The sequence below is a fragment of the Sarcophilus harrisii genome, chromosome 3 (assembly GCF_902635505.1).
Source record: "Sarcophilus harrisii chromosome 3, mSarHar1.11, whole genome shotgun sequence".
Taxonomy (NCBI): Eukaryota; Metazoa; Chordata; class Mammalia; order Dasyuromorphia; family Dasyuridae; genus Sarcophilus; species Sarcophilus harrisii.
Genome location: NC_045428.1, coordinates 148,523,724 through 148,545,041, shown reverse-complemented (window position 1 = coordinate 148,545,041; position 21,318 = coordinate 148,523,724). Strand labels below are relative to the sequence as shown.

Genomic DNA, 21,318 nt, shown 5'->3' with positions numbered 1-21,318 from the left:
TATGGACTAGAATCTTTCTTCTGTTTCTTTTATTATTTCAGGTTTGATAGGACAGGGTTCAGGTTGTTCATCTCCTATTTCTTGATCCTTTTCTTGTTATTTATGTTCTTGATAATGCCTTTCCTATCATTTCTAATGTCATTATCAATATTCTTCAGGCTACTTGCATTTCCCATATAAAATTCTATTGTCATTTGAGTAATTGTCTTTTAAGATGTTGATTTTCCATAATTTGCAGCCTGTTGTCATAGATAAAGAAAAGACCTCAGGACTAGGAAGACTTGAGTTCAAATCCTACCTTTGACATATATTGACTTAAACTTTTTCCATTCATGATTCCTTTTCACTTGTAAAAATTTTAGATGACCCTGGGTATATAGGTATATAAAATAGATATACAAACCAAACATTTATTGATAATAAATCGCAATTTTGCAACCCCCACATTTAGTTACAAGTCTTCATATGGGATTACAGCCCACAGTATAAGAAACTGGATGTCTAGACAACTCATTAAGACTGTAAGTTTGCACAGAAGGTGCCAAAACTCTCACTTGATCTTCTCAACCCCTGTTAATTATCAGCCCTACAGTTCTTCAAGCCCTTGTAGCTAAACTTCTCCAAAAGGCAATCTACAATAGATGCCTTTACTTTCTCATCACTCTCTTCTTAGCTTCTTACAATCTGGATTCCAACTTTATCATTCCATCTCAACTGTTCTCTTCAAAGTTACCAAAATGATCTATTAGTGGACCAATTTTTTTTTTTCTCAATCCTCATTCTCCTAGACCTCTTGATAGCCGCTGGCACTTTTGATTATTCTCTCCTTCTGGATAATCTCTTCTTTCTAGATTTTAGAGAAGTTTCTCTGTTTCCTTGGCTGGATCTTCCTCTAATCGTTAATGTCCCTCAGGGGTCTGTCCTGGGCTTTCTTCTCTTCTTCCTCTATATTACTTCACTTGGTGATTTCAACAGCTCCAGAGGATTTAATTACCATCTTCAGTTTGATGATTCTCAAATCATACTATAACTTTTCCAGACATTAGCTAATCGATGGGCATTGCTGCCATTTCCAATTCTTGCCACCCAAGAGCTGCTGCAAATACTTTTGCATATGTGCCTTTTCTTGCTTTTATGATTTCTTTAGGATACAGACTCAGGAATGGTACTGCTGGATCAAAAGATAGGCACAGTTTTATAGCTCTTTGGGCATGGTTCCAAATTGCTCTCCAGAATGGTTGGATAAGTTCACAACTCCATCAACAATGCATTAGTGTCACTTTGGGCATTTCCTCATGCCTGGAATGTTCTCCTTCCTTCATTTGATCATTGACCTCCCTGGCATCCAAAAGTCTCAACTAAAATATCACCTTTTATGGAAATACTTCCCCAACCCTTCTTAATTCCACTGCCTTTCTTCTCTTAACCAATTTCTATTTATCCTGTATATAGCTTGTTTGTATATATTTGTTTATATCTTGTTTCCCCCATTACAGTGTAAGCTCTTTGAGAGCAGGGACTATCTTTTGCCTTTTTTTGTATCCCCAGGTTTAACTTGGTGCTCTGACCATAATAGGTGCTATATAAATAGTGATTGATTGATTGAACTTTCATCGGTAAGAGGAAGTTCCCTCATTTTTTAGGGAATTCCCTCTACCAAATGAAATAATAGCTCTAGGCTGTATCTCTATCTCTGTGACTTCACCAGGAAAATACTGGCATTAAAATATGAGCTTTTGTGCCAATGAATAGCTTAGGATCTTTGAAGGTGCTGTGCTATTTCCCAAATACAATATAATCTAATTTATTTTTCTGTGTAAGTCAGGCCCTAGCTCAGTACCCATCCATCTATGTTGACTGACAAACCAAAACCCTATTATCAGAAAAACCATCCTTTAATGAAAGAAATAAATTCATGTTAGAATATAGAAATGGAAAGTAAGGGGCCGAGGGTTCAAAAGTGAGTTTCAGTGTGAGGGCAGTTACACATAGTTACCCACACAGAATACCCCACACATGAAATTGGGGGGGGGGAAGTTATGGGTACAAGGACACAGAAGACAGCAGAGTCCTCCCACATTGACAAGTTTATAATTACTCATCTGTCTCAATGAGTTTCTTAGACAATTCCATTTTGCACTTTATAGTATAAATAATCTACATTTTTTGCATATTTCTTTTTTCTAGGATAGATTAGACTGCTTTCTTTACATGGTTACGTTTTTCATTAAGGTGCATTGTAGTTACTGGGGTTCATAATGAACAAAAGTCATCTGTGAATAGGAGTATTGGGAGACTTCACTATCTATGGGAAATCCTATATGGACTGGGCACAGGATATATTTCACAATTTTTTTTTAAATAAGGCAATATCAGTTTTAAAAAATAGGACTGAGGTAAGGAACATTTTCTCCATATTGTTTAGAAAAATATCTATGAATGTCTAAACAAATTATAGATTTTCATGTGAAGTACAAAATCCTTATTCTTAAACTTTCTAGTCATTCTGATCAAATTATTTAGAAACTAGTTTACCTGTTTTGAACCAAATTTTGACCTCAATCCTTAAGGCAGTCTTTGGGACTAATAAATTGTCCTTGGACACTATAACTTTAAAACACTATTTAGAAAAATTAACAGATTTTTGGTAATTCTACATATAGAGAAACTAAGAATTAGACTAATGACTGACATCTATATTTAATAGGAATATACTGAAAAACTGAAAAATTTGTGAATTTTATGCCTGGTTTATACAGCTCAAAGTGAAGTAGAGAACTGGCAACTGCCCAGTGTACATAGCTAACTAGATTGTGAAAAGAATGTCTTTAAAATGTGTTGCATATAGACCAACATGGATGTCAGAATGTCCAGGCTAAGCCAAACACTGAAGAATAGAACTGGGATGGGGTGTTTTAATTATAAGGGAAATGTGTACAATCTATGTAAGTCATTGAATTTATGGATGTAGCTATAGTGATATATGGATATCTGGTTGTGAATGCATGCATATCTAATGGGAATATTGATTTTTTTTAATGGAAGCTACATAAGACATAGAAGAGCTAGAACTGGAAATTTAACACAAAAGCAACACTTTGGGGGCACCTTTCTCCTTTGCTTCATAAAGCATCCAAGAGACTTAGAGATGAAGAGAGAGACGAGGGATGGGAAGCTACTAAACATGACTTGAAAGCAAATTCTTCTCCTTGGAGATTTTTAATACAGCATACTGAAGAACTGTCAGCGAGATAACAGAAGTAAAAGACTTTTGATATTTAGCTTGAAACAAAGCACAGAGACATAAGAGTCAAACATAACTGAGAGAGGAATATCAAAAGGGAAAGTGGGCCACACTTATTGGTTCCCATTTTCACATGTTCTGCCCTTTGGAACAAAACCTCCATTAAATAATCACTACTGCTTTGCTGTTACAGTGGCAGACAAGGGTAGGTGACCATTTCTAACTTCCTTGAGATTCTACCAGTTCTTTGTGTCACCTTTTGGCATTTCACTGGCAAAAGTTGAGCTCTGAAATCATCAGCTTGCCTAAAGCCTTTGAGGCTGAAATCAATCATAATGTTCTAAAAAACCATTCTTCTCATTCACAGACTGTATGTGCATTTGCACAAAGAATGTGGTTTATGACATTAGTCTGTTAGGCACACTGCAGCAGCTAAATCTAGTATTCTTGATAAATGTGAACCATAACAATTAATCTATTCTAATTTGTTGGAAATTTTTAAGTACAGCATCATTTTAGGATTCTGAGTTATCTGACTTGGAAATTAAAATATCCTGTTCTCTTGGCAACATAATAAAATTTAGAAGTGGAAAGGATATTAAAGATTTTCACATCTTTGTGAATAATACATACACAACAATAAATAGTGTACCTGGACTATGCCTAATGTGATGTGAAATAAATGCTCCTTGATGACAGAGATTCTAATTTAAGATTTAAAATTAAAAGATTTAAAATAAAGATTTAAAAATTAAAGATTTTTGCAACTCCAGTGCCTAGCATGATGCTTTGTAGAAAAGATAAAGGCATAACTATGGATAGAGGGTGGCCCAGGTGAGGCAATATAACCCAACATAAATTCCTGGTCTGTGCTCTGTATAAAGCTGCATAATGAATGCATGATGGATGGAAAGATCCAATACTCTTATTTTACTGATGAGGAAACTGAGACCTATAGAAATGACTCACCCAGGGGAAACTAGGTGGCACAATGGATAGAGAATCAGCCCTGAAGTCAGGAGGATCTGAGTTTAAATCTGATCTCAGACACTTAACACTTCCTGGCTGTGTGACTCTGGGCAAGTCACTTAACCCCAATTGCCTCAGCAAAAAAGAAAAAGAAATGACTAACCCAATGTCACACAAGTAGTGGCTGGCCCCAATTTCTCCAAACCTAGAGCTTTTTAAACCCTGTTACATGCACTCTAACCTAGCAAACTCTCCCAAATGATTCAATGCAAAACACCTGCTTTTTGTCAGAGAAACAATAGTGGTAAGCACATATATAAGCATTTTAGATAATCTTATTTTTTTGAATTCTCACAATTGCCTCTGAGGTAGATTTTATTATTATCATCTCCAAAGATGAAGTGATTTTTTTTTCTGAATAAGTGTCCTGAGGTAGGATTTGAACCCAAGTCTCCTTTATTCTCAGTTAATTCAACTCACTGTACTGTGCTGCTTTTAAAAATAGGATTGGGATTTTTGTCAGGCTTGGACATATTTTCAAATGAGTTCAAAATAGGATTTAGATACTATGTGACCCTGGACAAGTCACTTAACATTGTTTACCTCAGTGCATCTGCAAAATGAGCTGGAGAAAGAAATGACAAACCATTTTAAGCAAACCCCAAATAAGGTTAGACACAACTGAAATAACTCAACCACCCTAGAAGAGGGCAGCTAGGTGGTACAGTACACAGAGTACCTGGACTCAGAAAGAACTGAATTTAAATCTGATCTTAGAAACTGGTTGTGTGACCCTAGCCAAGTTACTTAAGCCCGTTTACCTCAGTTTTCTCACCTGTAAAATGAACTGGAGAAATAAATGGCAAATCACATCAATGGCACCAAAAGAGGGGTTCACAAAGAGTCAAACACAACTGAATAACAATACCTAGAAGAACTGATTTGAGCCTAAGGTAGTCTCCATTATTGCTCTGGTCTCCCAGATTTCACATCAGTTTTGATCCTATCCTCAGGATTGCCTCCAGGACTAACAAATTCCTTAGAGGCCCTATAGTTTAGAAATGCTATGGGCAAAATTAACAGAGACTTCAGTAAACTTCAATATACAAAAGAGAAAGACTGATTTTTGAGCCTCCTTTTGCATGTCATGTTATAATAGATTTAGACTAGAAAGGGGACCTTAGACACTTATCAAATCTAATTCCCTTATTTTTCTGAAGAGGAAACTGAAGTGTGAAATGAAGTGATAAAGGCTCTACAAGAAAGCAGAGAAACCAGGACTTGAAACTAGGTCTTCTGAGTCCAAACTCTTTGATCTGCATCAAAGATTTCTTTGTTAATGAACAATGAAAAATATCCATTGACATTGTTTTTCTGTTTTGGCCACAGAATAACCTTTTGGGTTCTTTTTCTAGTTACTTGATAGTAGGCATTCATAGAAGTAGAGAATTATAGACCTGGAAGGAGTCTAAAAAATAAAAATCATGGATTCTAAGCTCTTCTTTTGTAGACAAAAGAAATGAGGCCAAAAAGTTTCATGATTTGTTTCATATTTTAGGGAAGATAGTTCTAGTCAATGTTACTATCTAGACTGTACAGTACTGGTTTTTAAAAATGACTAGAAAATCACTATTTCAGCAAAACTTTCATCAATTGGGATATTCAAAGAGTGGTGTGTTTAGGTTAGCCAAGTAATCAGAAACCTTTTGTTATTATTATTTTAGTCCTTTTAAACATTATGTAGTAATAGTAACAGTATTTTCCTGGTAATGCTACATGACTACATGATTTGTTACATAATAAACATGCTACATGTTTATTATCATTGGAGGGTAGGGGACAATTAAGGGAGGTTCTGGAATTACACACACACATATCAATTTTGGAGTGCTTAACGCAAAAAAAGGGATCAGTTTTTCTTTTCCTGATTCCAATCCCAGAATAAGTCTAGAGACATCTCTAAAATGAGGCTTAAATACGTTTTTGTTTAGGATCTCCTTAGGTTATGATTATCAGAATTTTTTCTAGAAAGGATATTTCCATATATAATGTAAATATGAAAGAAAGTTTTATTTCTTTATTTTTTTCTCTTTTTAAAAAAATTTGTTCTTATAGAGGGTCATCTGGATGGCTTAATGGACAGTATTAGGCTTGATTTCAGGAAGTTTATTATTTAGTGGATTCAATTGTGTCCAACTTTTCATGATTCTTTTTGAGAGACCCAGGGATCTAATGAATGGAGCTGTCTAGTGGCAGAGGAACCTTCTGTATTAGAGAAAATAACCATTAACAAGAGAATTGACACAAGATGGGCTATTTTAGCAGCAAACATGTACCCAAAGTTATTTGAGCAGTACAAAGCCAAGATGAAATGTAAATGTCCAATCAACAATCCTAAAAACTGCCTTACAGTTTGATGATTATATCAACCTCCTAGTTAAATATAATAACTTATTTAGTTTAAATCTTACTGCCATTGTGTTGCCTTGAGTTTTTCCTCCACTTGCACATTTCTTTTGTGTGAATGAAATAAATAGTGTACCTGGACTATACCTAATCATATTTTTCAGAGAGAACCTTTTAGGGAATCCCTTTTAGGGAAACTTTAATCTAAGCTTTAAATAGCATATCACTGGGGTTCTGGGGTAGAGACGGAATGAGAAAGAGTCCATGCTATCCAGGAGTGATCCCACTGGCTTAAGTCCTGGAAGAAAGGGCATCTTAGTGGGGAAAGGAGTGGGTGAAACATCTATTCCTAGTTGTGCAAGAAACAGTTTTAATGTTAGACTCATAGCAGTGCCTTAACAAATTCACCAAATGTAAAACATCTCAAATAGCCCATTATATTCATTATGCTTCTTCTAAACTAAAAATAACTTTATGGAATTGTTGAAAAGATATTTTTCATTAACCTCTGTACTATGTGAGCATCTCACAGAGTCTTGGTCAGTCCAGGTTTGCCTTTCTTACAGGATGATTACCTTCTTTCCCCAAAAATTATGCTATTTCAGAAACTTCCCTCTTTATTGAACTGATGCCTTAATCTGGACCTCAGGAACTCTCAGAAACCATGACACCAAGAATCAAAAAATATTTATTTTTCATGAAGAAAAAAAATAATATCTGTATCTTCTTCCATCAACTAAAAAGCAAGTCCATATTTAATAAACTCCCATAGTTCCCTATTATTTCCAGGATCAATTGTAAATTAAAGGTGACTCTCTTTTCTCCTGAAAATCAGCTCTGTTTCATTTCACCCCTCCTTCAGGGTTTTCTAGTATCCTTAAAGGGCTTGAGGGCTGTTTAGTGTTTCTTCAACTGCCTCCATATCCCATTAGTAAACTTCCCCTAATTTTAAAGTCTCCTGTATCCCAGTTCCATTAAACTACTTAACAGTCAGATTAGCTTTTCCAAAAGAATATTTACTCCAAAGGTATTATAAGAAAGGTAACATCCTTTCCAATATCTGGGAGATATAATATCCCCTTCTATTACCTCAGTCCCTGGGAAAAGGAAGGGGATAAGGTTCATTAATTAACTAAATTCTTACATAGCAAAATCTTACCAACTTCCAAATCCAATGTCCTTTGGTCTTGATGCTCATCTGGGAATCTCAGGGATTCCCTGCTTAACTGACAGCAAGATCTCACCTATAATCTAATCTCCAAGGCTGCCATGGTTCCAGCTTCTGAGTCCATGGATTCCATTGCCTGTACCTAAAACTAAAAAGTACAAATAATGGTCCTAAATCCAAACCCATTTCACGGTTCCATGGGACTTAAAATGGAGTGTGGGAGAGGCAGAAACAGTTTTTGTCACTCACTTCATGGTGCCTCTGCTGTGGGTGAACAGGATATTCATCCTCTGGGTGATTCTGGAAAGGAAAGAGAGAGACTATCCCAGTCTGGTAGTTTTAAAGACACTGGCTAATTTGGTTCTTCAGTCAATGAAAAGAGACTGTTCTCACCTATGTAGTGGGGGATCTCAAGATGACTTCACCCAGAAGCAGATCTTTGCCATCTCTTATATGGATGCTTCCATCTTATGTGGTCTGGGAACCACAGGTTGGGCACAGTGTACCTTGACTCCAACATAGTGATGCTATTTTTGTCTTATAGAATAAAGGACACCAACCTATCTGCAGATAGACAACAATACCCCATTACACTCATTGCTTTGGCTTTTAAAGCTCTTCATAACCTGATCTCCTTCTATCTTTCCCAACCCTCATATATGTTGCAATCCAGTGATACTGGTTTCTTGGCTGTTCCTTGAACATAAGACTGCATCTCCTGGCTCTGAGGGTTTTTACTGACTCTCCCTCCTTACTGAAATGCTCTTTTCTTCACTTTCACTTTCAGGTTTTCCTAAGTACCTTTTGTTCAGTCATGTCCAACTCTTTGGTATTACATTTGGGTTTTTTTGGTCAGGAATACTGAAATGATTTGCCATTTTGTTTTTGAACTCATTTTACAGATGAGGAAAGAAAAACAGGGTTAAATGACTTGCCGAGGGTCACATAGTTAGTGAGTCTCTAAGCATAGATTTAAATTCAGGAAGATGACTTTTCCAGACTCCAGAACTGTCCCTTTATCCATCACACCACCTAAGTGTCTACTTGGTACATAGTAAGTCCTTAATAACGATTTGTTGATTAAATTCACAATATGTGAAACAAAAACAAGTTGGGTGGCGGGAAGAAAAATTCTACTTCTTTTTAGAGTTCTAGCATTGTTTTTTTATCCAGATTTTTGATTGCACTGGTGTATAGAGCTACCCAAGTAAAGGCAATGAAGATCACTAATTGTCCTGTTACTTAGTGAGCTGCCTGGTATATTAAATGGTTATATGCTTGCCCAGAGTCACACAGTCAAAACATGTTAATGTCAATAGAGTCTACTTTATCTTGACCCCAAGTCAAGTTTTCTAACCAATATTCCCTATTGTATTTCTCTTTGGTAGTCAGGTTTCGGTCAATTGAGAATTGATTGCATATAGGTTCATTTGGCTTGCTACCACATTTGAGACATAAAACATTTGTTTATGAAATGGTTTATCTCACATTCCTTTGAGATAGAAACCTTATCTATAGTTAACTTTCTTAAGTTGTAATACTTGTTTACTTTGTTGTTGGCTTCTGATGGGTCAAATGACTTTCCTGTCTCCTGCTACAGACACCAAAACAAAAGGAAAAAAGTCTGTATTTATTACCTTGATGTTGTTGTTGAGTTGTTTAGTTGTGTCTGAATCTTCATGATCTTGGGGACCATACTGTCCATTGGGTTTTATTGGCAAAGGTCCCGGAGTGTATTCTTCAGCAGAAGAAGGCAAACACAGATTAAATGACTTTCCTTATCATCACACAGCTAACAGGTATCTGAAGCCATATTTAAACTCATCTCTTCCTCATTCCAGGCCCAACATTCTCTCTACATCTAGTTGCCCCTGTTTATTTCCTGCAATACAGAAAATAAATGCATGAATCTATATAATGCTGAGGATGGAGATGTGTGTGTATTATTCACTTGTTTGTTTTTTGGTAGCATTGCCAGGGGCAGCAATTTCTGTATGAAGACTAGCTGAATACTGCTTGTGTCCTTCTCAAGAATATCCATGACGTTCTGTTAATAAAACCTTACATTCTTTATAACTCTTAGCTTAAGGTTCAGTGTATCTAGCTTCACTCTAAAAATGATCAATATCCTTTCTCTAGAAAGAGAATAGGAACCACTTTATTGGAACTCTGCATGGTAGGGACCCTTTATCTCCTTGAGTTCAATCATTCCATTATATAGATAGCAAACCAGGCCTAGAGTTGCAAAGGAAGATGACCAAGATCATACAAATAGTGAATGGTAGAGCCTTAGTACTCTGATTTAAAATGAGATGTTCTTTCTGTTGTATCATGCTTCCATTTAGATAACAGGGAGTATTCTTTCCTATGAGATGATGTCTTTTTGGGCAGATTTTTTTTTTTTGAGAAATTAATTGGATTGCTAAAGAAATTCTGTGTTTATGAGAAAGGTTCCATATTATTTCATTTAAAAAAAACAAAAGAGAAAAATGATCAACATTAACAATTTATAAACATAATCACCCTCCCCAGAAAAGTACTCAGCTTGGTAGCTGATCAGTGCCCAAAATGCTTCTTTTGAGCATTCATAATGATGAAAGGGACTCAAAGAACTTGAAAAAAATATTTCTTTTTCACAAGTTCCCTGAACTGTATATTAGGCGTTATTGTTATTTTATCACCATTACATAGATAGGGAGGCTGAGAGTTTGTAGTCTTAGAATAGGTCTGGCAGAGCAGTGTCTGTACTAGGTCTGTATTCCAAAGAGATCGTAAAAAAAGAAAAAGGACCCATGTGGGCAAAAATATTTGTAGCAGCTCTTTTTGTATTGGCGAGGAACTGGAAACTGAGTGGATGCCCATCTGTTGGAGAATGGCTGAATAAATTATTTCATATGAATATTAATGGAATATTACTGTTCCATAAGAAACAATCAGCAAGATGATTTCAGAGAAGCCTGGAGAGACTTACATGAACTGATACTAAGGGAAATGAATAGAACCTGGAAAACATTGTACATAGCAACAAGAAAATTATAGGATGATCAATTCTGATAAACGAGGGCTCTTTTCTACAGTGACATGATTTGGGCCAATTTCAATGGTCTTGTGAAGGAGAGAGCCATCTGTACCCAAGGAGAGGATTGTGGGGACTGAGTGCGGATCACAACATAGTATTTTCACTTGTTTTGCTGTTGTTTGCGTTTAAAAAATTTTTTTTTCCTTTTTGATCTGATTTTTCTTGTGCAGCCTGATAATTGTGGAAATATGTATAGAAGAATTGCACATGTTTAACATATATTGGATTACTTGCCATCTAAGGGAGCAGGTGAGAGTAATGGAGGGAGAAAAAATTTGGAACACAAGGTTGAAAACTATCTATGTATATGTTTTGAAAATAAAAAGCTTTAAATAAATAAAAAAGGATGTCTGACAGATCTAAGACAAGAATAATCCTAAGTATCTAATGTTGACTCTGTTCAGACTCTGAGAAATATAATGCACTTTGTATATAAAATATAATAAAACTTCCTTCTACTTGACATACTAGTCAAGTCTTTAGAGGAAATGAGACTAGTAGCCCTTTTAGTTAATAATCTTTGTGCATATGAAGAAATTCCCAAAAATCTAATTACAGAAATATTTAATTAATATTGGTTAGTTCACAGATAAGTAAATGAGTATTAGAACCATGAGGACTATCTTTCATATCTTGCAAATCAGAAGTCAAACTTATATAAACTGTCATCAGGTTAATGATTCTATCCAGTGCATAAAATGTCCACAATGAAAGGTCACCTTTCCCAAGTAGGTTGTGTCAGAAAATAGAAATAAGCCCACAACAAATGAATAGCCTGAAAAGAAGCCTAGCATATCTTATAACCTAATGTCTTTTAAAGCAACAGGCATTGTATATGCTTTACTTGTGAGCTGTAAGACAGCAAGATGTCTTTTTTATTTTCTCTCCTGCAATTTTTGGTAATGAGGTTTCTGCTGATTTTACATTCCTAAAATGTATTGTCTTGTTCCATATATAACTTTTGAAGTCCTTTGTTGGCCATAAAAAACGGCCTCAATGTTTCAACTTCCCAATGTTCTTTTCACTAATAGCACATTCCTGCTTTTGGCTTGCATCACTAGGTCCATATATAAAAGATAAGAATCCACTTTCCTTTATAGTATCTTTTTTTTTTTTTTTTTGGTCTGAGAATTATATTTTTCTTTCTGTTGGAGGGCTCTTATTCTTATAGATTTGTAAGGTTTTTCTGGATTTCACATCCTAATCTTTGGCTTCATTCCCAAGAAATCTCCCTCCTCCTTCTCTTTGCCAATTATCTGCTCCTAATTTGCTCTTGTCTCTATCTATGATTCTGGACTCAAATATTATTTCTGCTATACTTTTCCGTTGTATTACCCTTATCCTCATACTTTATCGTTTTTCCAATCTTTTTGTTTCTTCATTTCAGCAACTGTTGTAATGCTAGAGAAGTAGACCTGGGCTGATATTAGAACTTGTTAATTTCTTTAGAGATTTGTAGACACTTAAACTTTTCCTCCTATTTAATAATTGGGAGGTAGCATGTAATATCAGAAAAGTATTAGAAAAGAATACTGTATTTAAGAGTTAGGAGAATTGGGTGTGAGTCTGATTCTGGCATTTACTAGTGAAGGGATGATGGTGAAGTAGAGACGGAAAGAAAAAACAGACAGAAAAGATGACTAATTAGAGGATATAGAGGTGTAAAGAAAGGAAGAACTACTTATGGGAAGAATGGTAGAGTGGCTTTTTTAATGTGCCCAATAAATGTACTGTTCATGATAGGAGCAGGGAGATATCAAGGATGATTCTGAAGCTATAAAACTGGGTGACTGGGAAAATAATGCGATCCCACAGAGGAGAGAAATTTAGAGAAGGGACAGATTTAAAAAGAGTTCTCCCTTTCTAAACATGAGGAGGTTTTTGAGACATGCTGAATTTGAGATGCAGATATCTTGTAGGCATATGAATGTGACTAAATTTTGGAAGAGAAATTATAATTGGATATATGGTTTCACCTTGGTTATTGCAGTAGACCTAAATTGATTTTCCTGCCTGAATCCAATATCTTCTCCAATTCATCTTTACAATGCAGCCAAAGTGAGATATTAAAATTTTTTGATAAATTTTTAATTGACAGGTTTTAACTTGGTATTGTCTACATTTTCTACTATATCTTCCTTTTCCTTGAGGTCAGCTTTCTTCTTTGTAATTTAGCAGTTTTCTCTGTAGTACCATGTTTTTCAATTCTTTTTTATTCAATTTTTTTATTTTTAAAATACAATTTTTTGATATATTTGTTTTTATAGCATCTAAATCTCACCCTGTATTTTTCCTTTTTTTTTATACCCAAAGGCTTATCCTATAGGCTAAAGATTATTTTTTTTGAGACCAAAAGGGGGAATAGAAGAAAAGAAAAATCAACATAGCTAATCAATGTATAAGGAAAAAAAATCTGAAAATATATGGAGTATTTTATATCTGTGACCTTCTTCACCTCTACAAAATAGTAGGAGGAAATATTTTTAGGAAATATATTTCTCTTTGTAATGTAGCAACATTTATTTTCCATTTTTTCATTTTCTTGTGGTTATAGTTCTTTCCATTGTTGTGGTAATTGTATATATTGTTTTCATGGCTTTGCTTACCTCATTTTGCATCAGTTCATGTAATTCTTTTCATACTTCTTCACACTTATCACATTAATTATTTCTTAGAATATAGCAATATTCCATTAAATTAATGTACTACAATTTGGTTAGCCATTCCAAAATCAATGGATATCTCAACTTTTTTTTCTGTTTTTTGCTACTACAAAAAGTGTTACTACAACTATGTTAGTGATTATTGAGCTTTTATTTTTTGTCAATGACCTATTTAGGTATATGCCTTTAGATGAAGGGTAAGGCTATTTTAATAATTTCATTGTAATTTAATAATTACAAATTGCTTTCCAGAATGGTTATATTAATTCATAATTTCACAAATAATACCATACTGTCTTTGTTTTTCAACAACTTCTTCAATATTGACTTTTCCACAACATTGATTTGTCAACAACATCTGATAACACTGACATTCAAATGTTTGGAATTTTTTTCATCCCCAGGCTAATACACCATGACCAATATATACTATATACAATTATACTAGGAATGCAGGATTGGTTCAATGTTAGAAAAACACAGCAAGCATCATATATAATGGGGACAAACTAGAACCATTTCCAATAAGATCAGGAGTGAAACAAAGTTGCTTATTATTACCATTATTATTCAATATTATATTAGAAATGTTAATTTTGGTAAAAAGAGAAGAAAAGGAGATTAAAGGAGTGAGAGCAGGTAATGAAGAAAACAAATTATCACTCTTTGCAGATGATATGATGATATTCTTAGAGAACCCTAGAGAATCAACTAAAAAACTACTAGAAACAATTCACACCTTTAGCAAAGTTACAGGATACAAAATAAGTCTGCACAAATCATCAGCATTTTTATATATTACCAACAAAGTCCAACAACAAGAGATACAAAGAGAAATTCCATTTAAAATAACTGTCAATAGTATAAAATATTTGGGAATCTCTCTGTCAAGGGAAAGTCGGGAACTATATGAACATAATTACAAAACAGTTTCCACACAAATAAAGTCAGATCTAATCAGTTGGAAAAATATCAAGTGCTCATGTATATGCCAAGTGAATATAATAAAAATGATAAAATTACCCAAATTAATTTACTTATTTAGTGCAATACCAATCAAACTCCCAAGAAATTATTTTACAGACCTAGAAAAAAATAATAACAAAGTTCATCTGGAAGAACAAAAGGTCAAGAATTTCAAAGGAATTAATGAAAAAATGCCAATGGTCTAGCTGTGCCAGATCTAAAACTATATTATAAAGCATCATCATCAAAGCCATTTGCTACTGGTAAGAAACAGAAAAGTTGATCAGTGGGAAAGGTTAGCTTCACAGGACAAAATATACTATAGCAATCTAGTGTTGACAAACCCAAAGACCCCAGCTTTTGGGATAAGAACTCGCTATTTGACAAAAACTGTGGGAAAATTGGAAACTAGTATGGCAAAAACTAGGGTGACCCCCACCTAACACAATATACCACGATAAGGTTGAAATGAATTCATGATTTAGACATAAAGAGTGATATCATAAGCAAACTAGAACGACATAGGATAATTTACCTCTCAGATCTGTGGAGAAGGAAGGAATTTGTGACCAAAGAAGAACTGGAACTCATTACTGAATACCAAATAGATAATTTTGATTATATTAAGTTAAAAAGTTTTTGTACAAACAAACTAATGCAGACAAGATTAGAAGGAAAGCAATAAACTGGGAAAACATTTTTACATCTAAAGTTCTGATAAAGACCTCATTTCTAAAATAAAAAATATGGAGAATTAACTCAAATTTATAAGAATTCAATCCACTCTCCAACTGATAAATGGTCAAAGGATATGAACAGACAATTTTCAGATGAAGAAACTGAAACCATTTTTAGTCATATGAAAAGGTGCTCTAAATCACTATTGATCAGAGAAATGCAAATTAAAGCAACTCTGAGATACCACTACACATCTCTCAGATTGGTTAATATGACAGGACAAGATAATGACGAATGTTGGAGGGGATGTGGGAAAACTGGGACACTAATACATTGTTGGTGGAGTTGTGAACTGATTCAACTATTCTGGAGAGCAATTTGGAACTATGCTCAAAAGGTTATCAAACTGTGCATACCCTTTGATCCAGCAGTGTCTCTATTGGGCCTGTATCCCAGCAAGATCTTAAAGGAGGGAAAGGGTCCCACTTGTGAAAAATGTTTGTGGCAGCTCTTTTTGTAGTGGCAAGAAACTGGAAACTGAAACTGGAAACTGAATGGATGCCCATCAGCTGGAGAATGGCTGAATAACTTATGTTTTATGAATGTTAGGGAATATTATTGTTCTATAAGAAACTATCAGCAGGATGATTTCAGAAAGGCATGAGGAGACTTACATGAACTGATGCTAAGTGAAATGAGCAGAAAGAACCAAGAGATCATTATATTCTTCAACAACAAAACTATATGATGATCAATTCTGATGGACGTGGCTCTTTTCAACAATGAGATGATTCAGGTGAGTTCCAATGATCTTATGATGATGAGAGCCATCTTCACCCAGAGAGGACTGTGGGAAATGAGTGTAGATCACAACATAGCATTTTTATTTCTTTTATTGTTGTTTGCTTAAATTTTATTATTTCTCATTTTTACCTTTTTTATCCGATTCTTCTTGTGCAGCAAGATAATTGTATAAGCATATGCCTATATTGGATTTACATATGTTTTTACCATGTTTAACATATATTGGATTACTTGCCATCTAGAAGAGGGGATGGGAGGAAGGGGGGAAATTGGAATAAAAGATTTTGCAAGGGTCAATGGTAAAAAATTATCCTTGCATATATTTTGAAAATAAAAAGCTTCAATAAAAAATTTAGTTTGGAACTTTTTTCAAGATTGTTTGTTTATATCCTTTGACTACTTATAGGAACAAAGTGATAGAGCTGACCATATAACTCCTTTGCTCAGTAAAGGCCAGTAGCTTGCTATTACCTTTAGCATCAAATATAGACTTCTCTGTTTTCCAGATAAAGTCCTTCACAACTTAGCTCCAACCTGCCTGGGCACATATCCTATCCACATATTCTATATTCTAGGCAAAGTGATTTTCTGGCTATTTCTCATATACACTATTACAATTCCTAGCTCTACTTTTGTAAAAGACTGTTTTCATACTTGAAATGTACTCCCCTTTAGTATCTACTTTTTTAGAATCCAAGTTTCCTTCAAAACTCAGCTCAAATGACATCTCTCTTAATCTTTCAAGTGGCAATCTTCCCCACCAAATTATATTATACTTATTTCACATATACTTGTATGATTAATGTATTTTTTCATTAAATGTAAATTTCTTGAAAGAAGGAAATGCTTCAGTTTGTCTTTGTCTGGATTGGAATAAGTACTTAATAAATTTTTGCAAAAAAATTGATGGATTTAGAAATCAGTTGTGTAGAGAATATATTTGAATATTTGAACAGTGAGTTAAGGAGATCTCATTGAAGACAGTAGAGACAGAAGGGAAATACTTAAAATAAGTAAACAGGTGGCAATCCAGCAAATGAGCCCTAGAAAGAACAAACAAACTGGAGAACTAGGAAAGTGTTGTCATGGAAGACAAGGGAGAAGAGAATGTTAATGAGGAAATGGTAATCAAGTATAATATATCAAAAGCTATAATTTAAAAAGAGTTCAAGGAGGATGAAGACAGAAAAGGCTATCACGTTGAGCAGTTAATAGATCATTAATAACCTCAGAGAAGCCTTTATAGTCAAATTGTGAGGCTGAAAGCCATCTTACAAAAGTCTGAGAAGTTGATAGGTGATGAGGAAATGGGAGCATTAAGTGCAGAGATTTTTAGATTTGGAACAGCTTTCAAGGGGAGTGAGGCTGATAAGGCCTCAGAAGAATACATGTTTTATTCTGTGGCAGTGAGGACCCATTTGAGTTGAAATAACAAATTGGTACTGCACTCATTTGGTATGGGGGTGGAAGTGATTACTTCCTCCAAGAATGACAGCAGCTCAGCAATTCAAAAAGAAAAGGTGGACAAAGATATACTGGCTGTATAGTCAGTATTGTAAGGAGAGCAAAGTAAGGTCAGAGCATCGGCAATAGACTGGGAAAATAGGGAGAAAAGGCCTGAGTGGGGATAAAGAACAGGTTTTGAAGGACTGAGAAAAAAAGGAAAAATGGAAGAAAAAGACATTATGACAAGAGAATAGACTTTCTGAGTTTCATGAGGTGGCAGTTGTGGATGATGATAAAGTTCTAAGGTGTGTCCTATTCCTTTGAGTTACTGAGTAGACTAAAATTGTAAGCCATGGGAATTTGATAGATACTTAATGGGATATCAATATATGTACTGAATAAATTATGTTAGAGAAAAAGACTGGGAGTCACAAGGGAGAAAGAAAAAACTGGAGGTCAGTAGATGATAGTAATAGATCCTTATTGTTTTAGCTGAAATGAATCTGATTTTGGGAGAAGAAAGGTCTGTAAGTGGTACCAAGGAGTATTGTAACTCCTCTTGGTCCTCTGAGTTAGGGGATATGAGAAAAGCAACAAGTAGCATTGGAAAGAGTGACCAGGGATGTTCTGGCAATTGCCAGTTTTTCATAAGTAAAAAAATTTCAAAATATGAAAAGAAGAGATTGAGGGTGAAGGGAAATTCGGAAGCTTTCAGAGGATCAGAAGGTCAGAGAAAGAAAGAGCCAAAGGAAAGGGTGAGATTGAGTTGGATAGGGATAGGATAATGGGAGGAGATAGAAGGAGAGTACTTCTTACTCCTGGATATAATGTCTCTGAGTCATTGAGATTCAAGGAGTAAAAGGTGAAAATTTGCTAAGAACCAACTATTTGTTTTCTCTATTTTTCAGGGTCCTTCGATGATGATGGTGGTAGAATACTAACCCCTTTTTAATAGTGGCAGAAAGTCAGGCCTGAAGGTATGGATTGTGTATTCAATCATGTATTTATAGAATACTGTATTTCCTGACAGGATTTATACCTAATTCAAGAGATCTATTGTCTTATTATAGTATGGACAAGTCTTTTAACTGCTGCAGATCACAACTTTTCCAACCCTCATTCTATCATCTTCTTACCAACACCACTTTATTGAAACCAACGGTTCTTAATTTATTTTATGTCCTGGACACCTGGTAACTCCTCCTACTCATGGCTTTGTTTATTTGTTTTGCTTACATTCATATTTAAAGAAGGTGCTAAATTTAAGTTAAGAAGTCAGTGAAAATAAAGATATAATTTTTTCCCTTTGAAGTTTGTGGATCTACAGACTCCAGGTTAAGAACTCCTGATCTAAAGCAAATGGTAAGATCAAGGCCATTGTCACTGTCATTTTTCTTCTCCAAAGATAAATTAGTTGTTTTTACCTGGTAAGTACTTGACTGTTTCCTAAGTTAGTACCATTTGTATGTGACTTAAGCAGACTTAAGTGTCCTAGCAGCTGCAGAGATAAGAGCACATGGTCTTTACATGGTTGGAGTGAAAGAGGAAACTTCTCCACCCTCCACACAGCCCATATGTTCAGCTGTTTGAAATAACACTGGATTATGAGCAAAGGACTCTATATTGGCCCATCTGCATTCTTACAGCAGGTGGTCCACTTGTGCCTCTATAATTCTAGTCAAAAATACCTTCCTCCATGTCAGGGAGGTGGAGAATGAGAGTGCTAGTAAAGTCCAACATCCAGGAGAATTCTTTTTCCTAGAATTTCTGCCAGTGTCCACTGACACCTTTGGGTGCAATACCAGTGGGATATTGCAAATTTTACATAGCTATTAAATTCCAAATTAAACACCTAGATGCTACCAGTATACTGAAAATGGCAGACAAGCCATACTTATTTGTGTTTAGAAGAGACAAGAATTTTATTTTATACCATGTTCATATACTGAAATTGTCCCAAAAGGCCTTTCCTAAGGGTATAAGATATTGAGGAGGGTCTTACACTATTTTTTAAAAGTTTTAAAAAAAATTTAATAGCTTTTTATTTACAAGTTATATGCGTGGGTAATTTTACAGCATTGACAATTGCCAAACCTTTTATTCCAATTTTTCCCCTCCTTCCCCTCACCCCCTCCCCTAGATGGCAGGATGACCAATACATGTTAAATATGTTAAAGTATAAATTAAATACAAAATAAATTATACTATTTTTTTTAAAGAGTATTAGGATCTCTGGATTTTATTTAGAAAAATCTAAGTGATAGGTAATTGCTTCCTTCTGAATAGTTTGTTGAAGGAGGGGGAGTCAAAGTAGTTTGACTCAGGATTTGACTCAAAGTCAAAATAATGTAACAAACATTTATTAAGTCCATAGAGGCATCTCTCTCCTTTTAAAATGCTGTCTGGAGACTATGCTGAAAGCTACCCCATTCTCTCAAATAACTTCTTTTACAATTCTTCATAGGCCTTTTAAAATGAAGGTGCATGGAAAGGGCAAGTCCTCATCATTCAATATAAGAAATGAATCAAAGGTGTATATAAATATATGTATATATGTGTATGTATATATATATATATATATATATATATATATATATATATATATATGTATGTATATGTCAAAGGCAAAACTAGCTAGTAGTTTAATTTCACTTAGATCTTAAAAATCTCCAGAGCCAGGCCTTTGCAAAGGAGCAGTTAGTTACAGACTATGCAACAAGTTCTTAACTCTGTGTGTATGTGTATGTGTGTGTGTATGTATATGTGTGTGTACCATGGACTCTTTCTCAGAATAATTTTTTTAATAATAGCTTTTTTCTTCAAAATATATGCAAAGATAGTTTTCAATGTTCACCCTTACAAAACTTTGTGTTCCAAATTTTTCTCCCTTCCTTCCTACTTCTCTCCTCTCCTAGACAGTGGATAAGTCAATATATGTTAATTATGTGCAATTCTTATGTATGTATTTCCACATTTATGACACTGTGCAAGAAAAATCAGATCGGAAAGGAAAATAAATGAGAAAGAAAACAAAAAGCAAGCAAACAACAGCAAAAAAGGTGGAAAACACTATGTTGTGATCCACATTCAGTTCCCAGAGTCCTCTCTCTGGATGTAGATGGCTCTTTCCATCACAAGACTATTGGAATTGGCCTGAATCACCTCATTGCTGAAAAGAGCCACATCCATTGGAATTGATTATCACATAATCTTGTTGTTGCCATGTATAATGATCTCCTGGTTCTGCTCATTTCACTCAGCATCAGTTCATGTAACTCTCGCCAAGCCTCTCTGTATTCATCCTGCTGGTCATTTCTTGCAGAACAATAATATTCCATAACATTCATATACCACATTTTACCCAACCATTTTCCAATTGATGGGCATTCACTCACTTTCCAGTTTCTAGCCATTACAAAAAGGGCCGCCACAAACATTTTTGTACATGTGGGTCCCTTTTCATTTTCTATGATCTCTTTGGGATACAGGCCCAGTAGTTGGATCAAAGTATATGCACAGTTTGATAGCTCTTTGGGCAGAGTTCCATATTGTTCTCCAGAATGATTGGATCAGTTCACAACTCCACCAACAATGTAACAGTGTCCCAGTTTTCCCACATCCCCTTCAACATTTTTCATTATCTTTTCCTGTTATCTTAGCCAATCTGAGAGATATATAGTACTACCTAAGAATTGTCTTAATTTGTATTTCTCTGATCAATAGTGATTCCGAGCACTTTCAGAATAATGTTTTTAAGTAATTGAAGGAAATGCTAAATTTTAGTCAATGGTTAACCAAAATAAAGATGATTTTTTTTTCCCCATCCAGGGTCATAGACCCACTGAAGTCTATCAGTTCCTTGTAGAACTGAACTTAAAGACACTTGTCTTTAAAG

General features: G+C 34.8%; 1 long non-coding RNA gene across 1 annotated transcript in view; it reads left to right on the top strand.

Moving 5' to 3' along the window:
* The window catches only part of LOC116422273, a 139,556-nt gene that overhangs the window by 12,319 nt on the left and 105,919 nt on the right, over positions 1–21,318 (top strand). The window contains exon 2 of the long non-coding RNA XR_004232843.1: positions 18,332–18,400. This is a non-coding gene — a long non-coding RNA (uncharacterized LOC116422273). The remainder of the gene's footprint in view (positions 1–18,331; positions 18,401–21,318) is intronic.